The sequence below is a fragment of the Euprymna scolopes genome, chromosome 2 (genome assembly GCF_053919585.1).
Source record: "Euprymna scolopes isolate OS-2025 chromosome 2, ASM5391958v1, whole genome shotgun sequence".
NCBI lineage: Eukaryota > Metazoa > Mollusca > Cephalopoda > Sepiida > Sepiolidae > Euprymna > Euprymna scolopes.
The window spans coordinates 63,466,241-63,480,624 of NC_136483.1; the positions used below are offsets into that span (position 1 = coordinate 63,466,241).

Sequence of the window (14,384 nt, forward strand, 5' to 3'; positions counted from 1 at the left end):
AAATTAAATAAAGAACACGTGAATTTATTGGAAACCTGGAAAAAATCATGGATTACAATAGAAAAATGCGACCCTGAAAAGTAACATGCTTAAGCTTAAACATGGAAAAGTAAAGGAGTAATTGTTAAAACTGGAAAAGAAAAGGACAAGATATTCTAGTAAAAAATATAAATTTATAACTTAAAATACCTGCAGCATTATGATTTTTTTTAGATTTCAATTTATAACATTATATAATCAATTCTTAATGCTGCAATATATTAAGTTATAAATTTATTATATTTTTTACTAGAATATCTTGTCCTTTTCTTTTCCAGTTTTAACAACTACTCCTTTGCTTTTCCATGTTTAAGCTTAACCATATTACTTTTCATGCTCGCATTTTTCTATTGTAATATTTATACATACATACATATATATACACACACATATGTGTGTGTATATATATATATATATATATATATATACAGACACGCGCACACACACACACACACACACATATATATATATGTACTGTATGTGGATGACTATATATATATATATATATATATATATATATATAGAGTCATCCACATACAGTACTGTTTCGTTGTATCACAACTCATCAGTGCGTCTAGACTACCACCTTTCCTTGACAGGGGATTGAGCCTACAACAATCACGTTAATAGGCGGCAGTTCTACGCAACGGCCTATGGGAGTGGTGCAAATGTCCATTTTTAAATAAACACTTGCCCACTGCCTTTACGGTGCTCATGCGGCATGTTTATTTACGAACAAACAAACAGTGAGTTTTGCTTTTATATATACTAGCAGTTTATCCTGGCTTTTCTCATGCCCTATGTACTGTTCATAACTTTATTTGTATATGTATATACATATTAAAAAAGTTTGACTAATGTCCAGCTAACCTACATCTAAAATTCTAAGTGTTTAGCTCCAAAATTGGCAGAGGAGTTTGGTAGAGTCTGCAAATGTCAACTCTTTCACTTTGGACCTCTTGGCAGCCAAATTTTCGCCCGAAAACTGATTAAAAAGCTTGCTGCATGTCTGAATACCCATTATGGAACATTTCAAATGTTTAGATCCCAAATTGGCTGAATAGTTTGCTAGAGACCGCAAAAATTAAATCTTTTAAACTTTGACCCCTTTGGCAGCCAAATTTTCGGCCAAAAACTGTGTAAAAAGCTTCTTTTTTATTTTCACCCCAAACAAGGCAAATTGCCACTTTGGTGTAGGGGCTACTATTAGGGGCAACAACTACTTGGGCAGCAAGATGTCGGTTCACGTTATACTTGAACTTCTGCATGTCAGTACAGTTGGGGAAGCAAGGACCTCGAATGGAATTCCAGAGTCTATAGGTTCTGCGGAAGAAACTACTGGAGTAGAAAGATCTTTTACATCTAGGGATCTCTACTGTGTGGGGGTGGGATTTAGCTGCCTGTCGAGTTTGTCGAGAGTGTCTACATCGTGGGGGAACAAGTGTCTGCAGTTCGCCAGAGCATTTACCATTAAAATACTTACAGAACAGGCTTGTCCTATGTCTGAATACACTTTATATAAAATTTCAAATGTTTAGACCAAAAATTGTCTGAGTAATTTTGTAGAGACCGCAGATAGGATCTGGGGCAAAAGATTGCTTTATAAATTTTCTAGCCACTGAATATCTGGCGATGTCTTATCAATCATTAAATTCATTCTCCTTGATAATTCTATAAAAGTAGTTGATGGACAAAAATTTGAAGCATCAACGTCGGCGTACCTGAAGACTCTATTCTGAACCCAACCTAATCTTCATTAATAATCTTCCAAATTATGTTCTGAGAACAGTTTCCGACATTTATGCAGATGACGCAAATTTCTATGGCAACACTTTGAAGAGCATTGGGGATCAATATCTTATTAATTCACTTTCTTCTGATCTGAAACGAGGAGTACAAAGTGACCTTACTTTAACATCTCTAAAACCAAACCTCACTCCTTTCACTACCATCACTCGGATTCTTGTGATCCAGTTGAAATTAATGGCTCTCTCTTTGAGGAAGCCCTTTGTTTTGATAAGTGTTGACTTTTACTTCAGATCTAAAATGGAAGACATATTCAATTTATTTGTAAGGTTATTAAGAAAGTAATTGACTCACGGTAACATCCTTCATCTATATAAGAGTTAAATCAGGGGATCACCGGGCACTTTTTATTTCCTTGATAGAGTATAAAATCGATTTTGGAATCTAGCAATAATTATTTGTTCTATTCTAACTAATAAAACCTTGCTAGCCTTTCTTTGTTCTGTCATTATTTCCGTGAAAGGTGCTCGCCTGAGCTCCAATCTCTGGTTTATCCTTTTAAGGCATTTGTAGTAAGGTCTCGTCTTCCTACAACAGCATAAAAGCACCTTCCTTTTTTCATCTATATGCCTAAGATTAACCGAAATTTTTATGAACAGTATATTTCCAATACCCTCTCCATTTGTCAAACATCTACCACGGGACTGCTTGCTTGCAGAATACAACATATTCGTCTTCAAATCCAATATCGACAAATAATTGTCATAAATCGCTCATATAAGTATTCATTCATTGGTTTTGACCTTCTTATATTCTTCATCATTTAAATGACAACCTATCCATCTCATTGACCCTCTTCCTCGGATGACTTTTTAGTTTTGATAAGTGGTTGCTCATTCGTAAAAAACGATCTCTCGATATAAATAACTATCTTTAGTTAAACATGAAAAGAACTTTTCTTGTTGGTCTATCGTAAACATGAAAACAGTAATAAAACATACGATGTTTGATTTGAAATATTTAATAACAAAGAAATGCAAATTTTAAGCAGGTGTTTGTGATTTTTCATAATATAAATATCAGACATGTAACAGCTGTAGTATCTTGACAAGCACACACTATTATATTTACAAAAATAATGACGAAATTAAAAAAATATTTAAACAAGTGTTTTTATACTATCTGATTAAACTGACTGTACTTTCTTCTTTTTCTTATTCTTCCTAGTCTTATTAATCTCTGTCCGCATTCTTCTTCTTTTTATCTTATTTTCTTCTTCTTTTTTCTGTTCCGTCTTCTTCTTCTTCTTCTTCTTCTTCTTCTTCTTCTTCTTCTTCTTCTTCTTCTTCTTCTTCTTCTTCTCTCTATTGTAGGTACATGCAATATTATGGCCGTCAAAGACTGCAAATATTAAAATGCGCCGGCAAATATAGTGATACAATTGTTTTTTTTTCCAGATCGATGCGAAAGTTTTTGTCAGTTTGTTAAAAGGAAATTTTAAACCACTGTAATGTGTTTTATGCATAAAATCACATAACCTATCACATTAATTCATAACATTTTCTTTCAGATTATTAAAGCATCATTCATATTTTTTTGCAATATTCTCACTCATGTTGACTCGAAATTTTCTTTACTCAACAGAAAAAGAGTCACTGTCCATCACGATAATACTCGTTCTCACTGAGCACTACTGGCTAAGTGAATTTGATTGGGAAATCTTGCTTTATCCAGCATATTCTCCTGACCTAGTTTCCTTAGATTATCAATTATTTCGAAGATTACAAAACCATTTAGATGGGCCTAGGTTAATATCACAAGAGGAGATTGAACATCAGTTATATCTTGACTGTCGTAAATACACATGCTCTTGCACTCAAATCATGTGACCTGCTAATGTCACAGAATAAAGTTTGAAGATACGATCGGAAGTTCTTCCGTTGAATCGGATTGCCGAAGGAAATTACGAACTTGTCCAAAAGTGGGCGTATTTTCTTTTCTTAAACACAAGGAATTATTTTCCATATGAACACGTGCAAGTAAAAGCGAGAATTTAATACCGGGGAAATATAGCAATGTTAAAAGATATTTATATTTTAAGCAGTTTATTTATTTGTTATTAAAATTTGAAATTTAAGAAAGCTAAAACTATATGTTTTTATTTGAAGATAAATATTCATTCGTTTTTCAAATAAATCTTTAAATGGGCTTTTTATTATTATGGTGATTTTTTTCTTCTTGTAATGGTATTAATTTTTAACGATTTAGTGCAATATGCTTTGTTTGATGTGAACAAAAATTAAGCCAAAATATTTTATTTTAAAAGCAAACATTTTCTCACATGTCCCTGGTGTATCAAAGAACATTTTGATCTGTTTATTTATGATGTAAGCTTACTAACTCCAGCACAAAAAGGGAAGGCAAAAAGTAATAAAAAAGCAAGACATCTAAGTGATTCAGTAACACGCAGCAATGGTCTCCAAAGATTTTCGTAACCGTCGTTCAGTAAATTGTTTCCAAGCAATGGAGGAGTCTACAACTTATGAAGAATTTGTTCATAACGCCGAAATAGCTTGTAACACAAAAAAGAAGGAAAAAGTAATAAAAATAGCAAGACAGCAAAGTGGTTGGGTAACACACAACAACAGTCTCCAAGGAATCTCATACAACCCTTTCCAGTCCACGTTCTCCATGAGGCCTCCTTTTATCCACATGATGCACACACACGCGGACGCTTTAATGGTAAGCCATTTTCTTGGTTTCTACAATTTTCCCTACATTAACAACTAACTGTTCTTCTGCACAAACCATATAAGTTCTTTTGTTATCATATTTCAACTATGTTTAAGCTTATTATCATGGATCTATATTTAAATCACGTTTGATTCATTATCATGGATTTTTATTCAAACCCTGTTTTAGTGACAATAAAAACAAATCTAGTAGACGTGAAAACACGTGAAAAGCGTGTGTAAATGAAAACTAAGCCACAATTATAAAGTTGCTGTCTTTGTAAACAAATTTACGCAGAATTCAATGTTGGAAATCAATATTTTTTATATCGGAATAAAACACATTATCTATAGACCTACAAACATTTTTATGAAAAAAAAAAAAAAGATAGAACATATTTCGCATTCGCATATTTTTATTGCAATCGGGAATCGATGAAATCGCACGTTTTTTTTTCAATCAAATTGATTGATTGATTGATTGATTGATTGATTGCTCGAGTTGTGGACCCATCGAAGTACATCGGGTGGAATTTTCGCATCCCCCCTCCGCAGTGATTTAGTTCACAATACATCGTAGTCTACATTACACTGTAGAGAATCTACTGTTGATTTTATAAAATTATTTTTTATATATAACGGCTTGAATTAAAGTTCAAAATTCAAACGTCAACTATCATGGTTCAATTGTGCTCTAAACAGAAACATCATTTCAAACGCTCCCCTGTTATATCAAAGGACCTATTTTTGATGTTATGGCCTTTCTGCTTGTGCGGTAATAAAACTTCTCAAATGCACTTGTTATGTTAGGCTGTATAAGGTGTTAACTTTGGTCAAAATCGCCTGTTCCTTCTTTCATCGGATTTTTTTTATTATCGATTATCGATTATCGATTATCGAAGAGTTTCTAATACAAAACCCATCTAAGAACACTGACGCATAAATTATATTTTTGTGAAATTTCATAAAAATCGGCGGAACCGTTTCGAGTTCATAGGGAACGAACTCTCGCACACAAAGTTCGTTTTCTATAATAGTAGAGATAGAGATATAGACTAATGTATGAACCGTTCAATTAGATAATTTTTTGAATAGCTAATCAGTTCCTATACATTATAATCAGATTCTATTTTTTTCATAAAAATGTTTGTAGGTCTACAGATAATGTTTTATGCAGATATAAAAAATATTGATTTCCAACATTGAATTCTGTGTGTATTTCTTATTGTTAAAACGTTTTCCCTCGTATTGTCCACATATAAATAACAATGAGTTTATATGTTTTGTTTCACGTTTATTCGCTTTGTAGCTTTTCTATCATTTAGTTATGCATATTCTGCGCAGGTTATTGATTTGTGGTGCTTAAATTTTACAAGAAAAACCTTTCTAGTTTTGATCCGTCATTTTTTTTTCTGTATGCTGATGTTCATGATCTTGTAGAGAGAAAGATGCTGTTAAAGCAAACAAGTGAAGCATACATGGCTCCCCCGCGAAGGCACAGTGAATGAGGCATAAAAAAATGACTAGGTTCAGCATTTGCCCTCACCTCACCCCCATTTAGCCTCAAAAGTCCCCAGGGGATGTCAGATCCTGGTAATAATGAACAAACGCAGCAATTTTAGGCCTTAACATATGTAAATTTGAGTTCTGCACCATGCAAAAAAAGAAATGACTAAGTCCATCATTTGCCCCCCCCCAAATTTAGCCCCAAAAGTTCCCAAGGCCTTAACATATTTGAATTTGAGATCAGCACCATGCAAAACTGCTAAATAGACATTCACAGAAAATTTTGGATAAATATGATAAAATAACCCCCAAAATGGAGTGCTTTTATTAGTCCTAAAAGAGCCCCTAGAGCACACCCAAGAGTTATTGCGAAGTATAGAAAAACAAAATTATAAAGAAATCAGTTAGTTACAACATTTCAGAAAGTTTTATAAAAATCCAAGGTATCAATTTTTTTTTAAATATATGTCAATTTTAGCCATTTTAACCTGAAAGGCACCCCTAGAAGGGCAACCGGAGTTTTCCAGGAAAACATGTTCTGTTACTTTTTTTACTCATATCATGTTTGATGTTTGTGCAAAATTTCAAAAAATTCCAAGGCGTAGTTATTGAGAAAAGTGTGGACAGACGAACGGCCAAGGGTAAAATTACAGGCTCACACTCCTTTTATCGGGAAGGGGGGGGGCACAAAAAAAAAACAAAAAAAAAAACAATAGCATGTGATGGCAGGAATAGAATATCACTATGTGAGTGGAATTATCCAAGTGAAAATTGACACGACAAACAAAAGAGAAATTCGAACGATGAGATATGTCTTAGCCGTTAAACGTTTCAATCAGGTGAGTATTTGAAAGAAAACAAACAGGACGTATATACGAGGTGCCTTCAATAAGTTTCCAGATTCTTTTTTGAACAGGCATTTAAAATTGTCGTAGACTCTTGAAAAATCAGTATGTTATTGCTACACATCTTATGATGTTTTATGATTTCAGATTCAAACGAGCAGCTACAGCAGGAATTGGAATACATCCTACTAAAGCCTGATTGTTACAGCTGGTGAATTCCAAAAACTTATTGAATACACCTCGTTGCTATAAAATAGCGCAGTTATTACCGGTCAACCGCTACGTGGTAGCCAACTCGGTAAAAAAATTAGCGCAGATCCAAGTAAGCGCTCATTCATTGATTAAGCGTAAACGCTATGATTTATTGTTAACTATGATGAAAGAAGAGGTAATAAAGATGAGACAAGTCAGAAATATGCACATGATAAAAGGATATATCTGGTTAGTGAATTTATTAGAGTGGGAGATAATAATTATGGAATATCAGTGAAAGTAAATAAGAACGCATTTGAAAATCAAATAATAGAAAGCTGTACTCGCCATAGTAAGAAAAGTGTTGAGTCAGCGTGTTTGATGATCCCATGAAGGTTATAAGAAGAAAATTAAGGGTGGTAGAGAAAGAATGAAGGAGTCTGCACGTGCTGCCAGATAGAGAGAGAGAGAGAGAGAGAGAGAGAGAGAGAGAGAGAGAGAGGGCGAGGGAGAAGGAGGGAGAGAGAGGGGTAGAGAGAAAGAGAGAGAGAGGATGTGTGTGAGAGAGAGAGAAAGAGAGAGAGAGCGAGAGTGTGTGTGTGAGAGAGAGTGTGCGTGTGTGTATGTGTGTATGTGTGTGTGAGAGAGAGGGAGGGAGAGAGAAAGAAAGAGAGAGAGAGAGAGGGGGTGAGAAAGAGAGAGGGAGAGAGAAAGAAAGAGAGAGAGAGAGAGGGGGGGTGAGAAAGAAAGAGAGTGTGTGTGTGTGAGAAAGAGAGAGAAAAAGAGAGAGTGTGTGTGAGAGAGAGAGAGAGAGAGAGAGATCCCCCAACTGTATCCATTTGGTTGACCTATAGACAGAACTATATCTCACACCATGACAAAGTTTTTTTTTTTTTTTTTTTTGTTACATTTTCCTGTTTAGTAAAGACATTAATTTTTGCATGACAAACATTTTGGGCTTGGCTTCACCCGGGGGGAGAGAAGTGAAATCTGAGTGTAAATTAACAAAAAAATGATGAATAAGGAGTGATATGACACTGGGTGTAGAGCAACCTGACTGTTATAACACAAATCATTTAAAATCTTTTCTAAAGAAAATCATATTTCCAATTACCATTAAACAAATAAAGGAAACAATAGGTTAATTAATTTTTCTTGAAAATAAAAATAAGCTTCTAAGTTTGGAGTTTGTGACTTCAAAATGAAAATGAATTTCTATGTTTTATTTCAGAGATGTTCTGCTAGTTGCCTGTGATTTAAGTCTGCATATTTGATACCTAGAAAATGCTTTATTTTTTTAGCTTGGATAAAACTAGGAAGCGGTTTCTAATTTTAATTCGTGACTTTTTGTATGTTGATGATTGAAATTTTCCATCAGATAACTTTATAGATTTATAACATACTAGTAAAGATACCCGTTCGTGTAGGACTTTGCTGTACGCTCGAGTACCCGCTTCGTAGACACACTTGTTGATGGTGTAAGAGCAACTATTTCTTAAGGTGTTTAATTTTATTCAACTATCTTTTAGAATGACTGAAATCCAACTATGAACTTTAAAGCAAATAGGTTTTATCCAAGTTGACACTTATATTGTTACACATAAAAATTGAAACAATTACAAAGAATCACAATGGTTAACATTTATTTAGTATCACAAACACATTTTTATGATATAGCAAAGATATCCGAACTTGGTATGTACCATCTCGAGGTGGGGGAGTTTAGAAAGAGCCGCACCAAACATTACCTTAACCTTTGACCTTGGAAAATGATGTGCACCATCCCTAGGTAAGAGACGATCATCATGCCAGATTTGGTCATGATCGATCCAGTGGTGTGAGCTGTAGGAGAATGTATATACATAGGCCATGACCTTGACCTTTGAACTTAACCTTGAAAAAATGGTGTGCACTATCCCTAGATGGGGGGGGATCATGGTCCAGATGTGTGGGCTGTAGGAGAGTTGTACACATCGACACACACCAACACCCACAAACGCTACTATATATATATATATATATATATATATATATATATATATATATATATATATATATATATATATATATATAAGGGCAAATACTAAATAAAACATGTTAAAAACACTTGGAAAAAGAGTTAAAAACATATTTAATTTAAAAAGGAAACACTAAATAAGTGGATAGTCCTTAATCCGCGGAGTTTCGAAGAAATACTTTCCTTCTCATCAGAGGGTAGGAATTAGCAAAATACGGGATCGGATTTTGCATGCAAAAGTATTTGATGAAACTGCAAGTAAGTCAAAGATCTTACTTGATAATAAAAAGTGAAGCATAGGGAATATGGTGAAGAAAAAGGTGATTTCACGTGAATGGGTAGTCTGGTGAAAGGTAAAGTATCCAATAACGGTAAAATCCAAAAATATAATCCAAGAAAGTTAATTAAATTTCCATTCGCACAAGTAAAATCCAAGGAAATCGCGTAATTGGAAGGTGGTTCAAAATAATCCAAAAGGCCGAAATCCGTGGAATAATTCACAAATAGGTACACGGAAAAGGGGAAAGAATTCAAATAATATTAAAATAAAAATAAGATACGCGTTATCTCGGCTGCCGAGACAAGGTGCAATTAAGAAATTTAATCAATTTTATATATATATATATATATATATATATATATATATATATATATATATACATATATATATATGTATGTATATATAAAAATAAAATAAAAATACCAGCGATGGTTGACGTTATGTTGTTTTGAAAAAAGAAAAACCATTTAACAAAAAATAAAGACATCATCATTTCACAAGCCGATAAAGGAGGTGGAATAGTTATCAGAGATAAAGATATATATCTAAAGAAAATGCACACACTATTAGCAGACGGAGATACATATACTCCGATAGACTTAAAATCAATACAAAAAGATTTCGAAACCTTCAATAAATCCGTAAAAAAACTTATCAAAAATGATAAAAAATGGATAAATAACATAGCATACCACCCAACTATTCCTGTATTATATGACATCCCCAAAACACATAAAGAAAACATCCCTATGCGACCTATAGTATCTAACATCGGAAGCGTCACCCATAAATTAGCACGAGCTATTGCCCAAATTTTAACTCCACTAATGGGCACTATCAGAACTTCACATATTAAAAACTCTGGCGACCTCCTAAATAAAATAAAAAATATGGACATACAAAATAAATCCATGCATAGTTTAGACATAATTTCCCTCTACACCAATATTCCTATCAAAAAATGCCTTAATCTACTCCACAAGCGCCTAAACAAAATTAAAGCCGATCTACCCTTTTCCTCGGATACATTAATACAAATAATAAAACTCATCACCGATAGAATCTATTTTCAGTTTAACAATTTCTACTACAGACAAAAATTTGGACTCCCTATGGTAACCTCCTTAGGGTGTACTAGCTTGCTTATTTCTAGAATTCCTAGAGACACACTCTTTCAAATTCAGACTACCTAAAAACGCCACATACTTTAGATACATAGAGAATATTCTTATTTTTCTCCCCATAAACGCACAAATAGAACAACTTAGAAATAAATTAAATTCAGTAGAACCATCCATAAAATTTACACACGAATCCGAACAAGACCACTCCCTAGCTTTTCTAGATATATTCCTCATCAGATCAGAAACCGATCTAAGTTTCAAAGCACATAGAAAGATCACACACAAAAACGATTATATTCACTACTACTCGCACCACAATGATAAAATAAAGACTGGCATGATTATTGTTTTTTTCTTGCGTGCCTTTAGAATATGCAGTCCCCAATATCTTAATGATGAAATTCAATACATTACGAATGTTTTAAAAAAGACTTCCACCAACGTAGACCCCTACTAACAGGTCTCCTTCTCCAACATCAGGGGTCTACGTTCCAACCTTCCAGAGGTTGAAACACAATTACAGGAGACGAAACCGGATATATTCTTTCTAAGTGAAACTGGCATAGGGCCAACCACTTCTCTAGACGAATTCATAATGAAAGGATACTCCAACTTAACAGCTAAATCTGACCCCCAAGATCGCCATGGGGATGGAATATGTGCCTACATCAAAGATGGCTTTCCATGTTGTAGGGAGATCTCCAGAGAAGACCCTAATTTACCTTATATGTGCTTTCGGGTTGCACTAGCTTACACCACTGCATTTATATTTGCCCTCTATCGCCCCCACAACAGTTGAGTTACTATATTTCAGAGCATATCAGAGAAAATTGACCACATCCTGTCTGCTCATCCTTCGGCTAACATTCACATTTGCGGTAACTTCAATGTCCATAATGTGGAATGGCTGACCCACTCAAATAAAACCGATGACGAGGGGAGGTTTTGTCATGATTTCTCTCTAATTATCTCTCCTCTGATCTTGAGCACGTAGTACAATGGGGGAAGAGGTGGCTGGTCACTTTTAATGCATCCAACACGAAGCTTCTATCTTTACATCATCAACGCTCTGATCACCATCTGGCATCAATTGAAATGGACGTTTCTCGTCTTGGAGAGGCTCCATGTTTTGACAAGCTTCTGGGTTTGACCTTTACTCCTGATCTGAAATGGAATATGTACATCAAATCTGTTGCCAGGGACGCTGGGAAAATGGTGGGATCCTTCTACCGCTCCAGAAGATATCTCACTACTGATGCAATTCTCTATCTGTATAAAAGCCAAGTACGTCCAAGGATGGAGTACTGCTGCCACATCTGGGCAGGAGCTGCTAAAAACAGCCTATCCTGCCTTGACAGAGTACAAAATAGACTTCGTGGTTTAGTGGGGGATGCCCTTTTCTCTTCGCTGCAGCCTCCTCCCACAGAAGAGACGTTGCGAGCCTGTCTTTGTTTTATCGCTATTTCCATGGCAGGTGCTCGTCTGAGCTCATATCCCTCATCCCCCCTCGCCAATCTTTCACGAGAAACACCCGTCTGGCTGAAACTACTGTCAATAATTTTCTCCACTCTTTATCTGTGCCTAAATCCAAACATAGATTCCATGAGCAAAGCTTCTTTCTTAGAACTGCACACCAGTGGAACTCTCTGCCGCTTGCCTGTTTCCCACCTGACTACAACTTGGACGTCTTCGAGTCCAACATAAACAAACTCCTGACAAACCGCCCCCTTAAGTAAGACACTCTATCAAACCTCCAATACTAATGATTACTACAATACTATCTCATTGATTACTGCACACGCAATAACCCTTATCCCTGAGTGGCCTTCGGGCCTTGATAAGTAGTAACCCCTATGTAAAAAAAACATAAAGAAAAAAGCTACGAAAATACACTATAATATAAACAGACAGAAAAATAAAACAAATACCTCACTATTAAACAGACATCTTTTTATTCCCACCCACACTAAAAATACAAAAATCTACGACACTCTTAATAAACTTGGTTTTCACTTGATACAAACAACTTCCACAACAATAAAACAGACACTAAAAACTATCAAGCACTCTCCCAAAACCCTTACATCCGACGCCGGTATATATTCCATCCCATGTAACAATTGTCACCAAGCATACATAGGTGAGACACAGCGTAAATTGAAACTAAGACTTTACGAACACAGAAGAGATATAAGGAATGGTAACGCCCCAAATGCACTCTTTTGCCATTGTACAGAACACGATCATTCATTTAACGATCATGCAAAAATTATAAAATACGTGATAGATAGAGCTAAAAGAAGACTTTTAGAGTCAGCACTAATATTAAACACTAATACTATTACGCAAAGAAAGGGTTTTTACCATTTAGCCCCTAGTATAGGGAAAATAATAATCAAAGAACAAAATATCAAAACAGATCCTGGTTACCCGTTTTTCCTTAATCCTTAAATAATTCAACAAAACGAATAAGTTTAGAGAGAGAAAAAAGTGTACATATTTATTTAACGTATTTTTAAAAATGTGTATATATAGACATTGAACAACCCAACCTTCCCATACACACATAGTTTCCTTCCCGATATGGGTAGGATTCCAACACCGTTTCCTTTTCATTTTCGTATGGTCTATGGTCGTTTTCTTTTTTTGCATTTTTCCTTTTAATATCCTGAAGATGTCCTCTGCAATAGGGACGAAACGTTGATCATTTCATAAATTCATTCAGGTTTTCTTTTTTCAAAACAACATATATATATATATATATATATATATATATATATATATATATATATATATATATATATATATATATATATAATTAAAAGCAAATAGAAATCCAATGTCACCATAAGTCTTTAAAATGTTATGTTCTAGCTACTAGAAAAGGGTTGGATTAAAAGAGTCACGGTAAAACACGGAATTGGATTTTCCTACCATAAGGGGGTTGAACAAATTCCCCCAAATTATGATTAGGTAATCACGGTAATCTAATAAAATGAGAAATGGGCGAGAAGAACGGATAGTGCAACTAAGAAATGATTGAAAGCCTGGACTGTCGGCTCCACCCCGAACTGGGTTTATCTCAATATAAATCCGAACTCACCATGTTCACACACATAGAGAGAGATGAAGAAATTTGCAGAAAAGGCCGCCTTCCTTATCTTAATCCTAAACTTGATTCTCTACTTCAAAGTTGATCATAGGAATATCTTTTAGCGAGAAAAATTTAGCAGAATTTTTAGAGTCCTGATAAAAAAATTGAGTTGAATATTTTTTAGTTATTCACAATGTTGGAGATGAAATTCTTTTTATTCTTTTCGTACAAGTCGTAGCAACTAATCATCGGCTGTATTATAACTGTATTAATGTTACTTTTCTTTCATAGCTTGTTCAAACAACGACCAATCCGTATTTAAGCATCGTTCGATGACCAGCTGTTTTCCTGAGCTAATGCCACAACGTGAGAAAGAACGACGCACATCGTATCAGAACCAACAACGAAACATAAGCGACAACTGGTCGGGTTACAAATTTACAAAATCATTCCAATTCTAATGATTCTAAATGGAAAATCAGTTACTTTTTATTATCAGTTGAAAAAACTAAGGAATATTCTGAACGTGGCATTACCATTATTTTAAGTTTAAGTTTATTACCTACATAAAGTTTGCGGTCGAGTTTGTTTGTTTCTTTGTTTGTTTGCGTAGAGCCTATCATCCACATCGCCTGACCAATCGTCAACAAACTTGATCAAAATATAGGCACAGTCTAATTTAGAACTGATTTAATTGTGAAATATCTCTATCAACGATCAAGAATGAAGGTCATACATTTAACGATACTTCCGGTTCTGTTCAGTGTAGATGTTCGCTACCTGCTCAAATTGTAGATAATGAAGTTTCG

The 14,384-nt window shown here is 34.6% G+C and overlaps 1 long non-coding RNA gene across 1 annotated transcript in view; it reads left to right on the plus strand.

Moving 5' to 3' along the window:
• Positions 1–559: 559 nt before the first annotated feature.
• LOC145291687 (uncharacterized) overlaps positions 560–14,384 on the plus strand; it is a 57,378-nt gene continuing 43,553 nt past the window's right edge. Inside the window, exon 1 of the long non-coding RNA XR_013869477.1 lies at positions 560–4,527. This is a non-coding gene — a long non-coding RNA (uncharacterized LOC145291687). The remainder of the gene's footprint in view (positions 4,528–14,384) is intronic.